Below are 2,650 nucleotides of genomic sequence, written 5' to 3' on the forward strand. Positions count from 1 at the left end.
ATAACAGAGTAAATATGTGTTATTATATGTTTCAATAAGTAAGGTGTGTATAACTATATAGTTGAAGAAATGGAGGTGTGATTGATTCTTTGCAAGACTGACTAGGTGTGTGAGTAACTCCATGGATGAGTGACAGTCTGTGAGTGTCTGTTTACACTGAGTGTATCTAAGGTTATATTAGAGTCTGAAGAGGTTCATCGTATCATCACATGAATGATGTCATCAGTGATGTCATCAGTGATGTCATTTGAGATGTCATCAGTGATGTCATCAGTGATGTCACTGACCATGTCATGAATGATGTAATATGTGACATCATCAGCAGTGGATTGCGGGTGCGCGATATATAGTTAGTGCAACTAACTATATATGGAATTTCAATGGTTTTGTGTGAGTAAAATAAGGTTTTTTAAATGCTAATTCCTAACTATATATGGTCTATAACCTATGGTTTTTTCAGTGAATTTTCATGGTTTTGTAAATGCTAATTCCTAACTATATATGGTCTATAACCTATGGTTTTTTCAGTGAATTTCGTAGGTTTTTTAATAGCAAATCTTTATAAAAATAATACATTTTAAATCGAATTTTATATTTTATAGTTCTGTCATTTTTTTTTTTAATTCTTTTTGGTGCGCTCCCGGGGCGCGGACAGGTGAACGCACGGGTAAGCGCAATCTTGCGGCGCGCCCCGGGGCGCGTACTGATGAGCGTACCGAGAGCGCTATTGCCGCGAACGAAAACAACATCGTGACGTATCGCGTAGCCGCCACGCCTTGCCTCATAAGACACGTATCGCGTAGCCGCGAGATGCATCTTATGACGCACCGCGTAAGCGCACCCGGAAGCGCATACGATCGCGCAACGTAAGCGCCCCGATGCGCTTACGATACACGTCCCGGGACGCGCCCCGGGGCGCGTAGCGTAAGCGCGTCAAACCATGTGACTTTAAAATAACACTTTTCATTGGTTCAGAACTTTTTTTTTTCCAAATTTTTTTTCCATTTCTCTCACTATTGCTTTGTACTTGGAGAGAGCAAGAGCTGTTCTGTGTACTGTGTTTATCTCCTACTTTTCTGATCTACAGCAATGGCTGCAAGAGAGTCATCCAGCAGTGATTCAGAGGGATTTTTAGATGAGGACCCTCCTCAGCAGAAGAAAAAAACCCATTTCATCTGGAAATTTTATGACATCCCTGAAGGACAAAAAAAAGTCAACGCTCCCAAAGTAACCTGCAAAATATGTGGGAGTAGTTTATCCAGAGGCAATCCTCTGAAAAAATATAGTTTTGGAAATGCTAATTTAATCAGGCATGTGAAAAGAAGACACCCTAACAACTTTGCCAGGGAGAGTGTCAGAGAGCTGGCACGGAATGTACCCACAGATGGCGGCAGCACCTCCACTGGTGGAGCAACACCTTCGGGACCACCCCCTGGAAGAATGGTCCCTAACATTCAGCCGGTGTTTGCAGGCATCAAATTTCTCTGCACGGAGTGTGACGAACTGCTCTGCTATGGGGAGCAGAGTGTTGAACTCATTGCCCTAAAGAAACAGCAACACCGCTGCTCTGCCAGTCCCTAAATTTTCACATTTTTTTGCTCCTGTTGAGCAGTTTTGGAATCCCTGTTTTTGTTTTTCCCTTGACAAAAATCCCCCAAAAATATAAAATTGTTTAAAAAAGTCTAAAAAAATATAAAACAACAAAAACAAACAAAAAAATATATAAAACAACAAAATCAAAAAAAAGTTCTTTTCAGAACTACCTCCAATTTATAAAAAAATGCTTTTTTAAAAAAAAAAAAAGTCTGTCATTTTTTATCTCTTGGTACGCTCCCCAGTAAGCTCCCCGGTGCGCGTACCGGGCGCTCCCCCCCGCGAAAATCGAATTTTTTAAAAATTAATTTTTTTTACCCGCGGGAGCCTTTTATGGCCCCCACATCAAAACTAGGGGGTCAGGGGGGTGTACCCTGCCCCCTTTTGCTCATTTCCCCCCTTTGATTTTTGCCACCTCTTGTGTCTCAATCCTACCGAGACACAAGATGGCGGACTGTTTCGAATGTTTACAGACACCCGAGAACCAATCAGCTTGCCGTGCGCAAGTCGCGTGGCGCGCCCGAAGCGCTCCCCGGTACGCGTACCGGGCGCGGCTCTAGATATATATCTTTTTTTAAACCTAATTTACTCTAAATTCACAGGACCACATATCTTGAGACCTAGCAAAGGCACATCGGGCAAACAATATCTACAATTTTGCCAAGTTTCGTGGAAATCCATTCAGCCGTTCGAGCTAAAAGTGAGGCCAACCGCCCTATGGAAAATTGCATGGCAAAAACACGTTTTGGGACCCCCCTTTTTTCTCGGCCCCCCCTTGACGACCCCCCCACATTTTCAGGGGCTGCTCACAAACAAAATGTTCCATTTTCCTGAAAATTTCAGCCAATTCCGTCCACAAACGCCAAAGTTATTAGACATAGAATTTTCAAAAATCCCATAGAGAAAAAATCCTAACTATATATACCTACTGGCGACCGCCAGTAGGTAATATATATATCCAAGCTCCCAGTTTGCCCAAAGCAATGAGCACGCACTCTAACTCCGTTTCAAAGCATAACTTTTATTCAGGTATGGAGAGCATAGTGCCTGCAGATTC

Source organism: Lissotriton helveticus, chromosome 10 (genome assembly GCF_964261635.1).
Source record: "Lissotriton helveticus chromosome 10, aLisHel1.1, whole genome shotgun sequence".
NCBI classification, from domain to species: domain Eukaryota; kingdom Metazoa; phylum Chordata; class Amphibia; order Caudata; family Salamandridae; genus Lissotriton; species Lissotriton helveticus.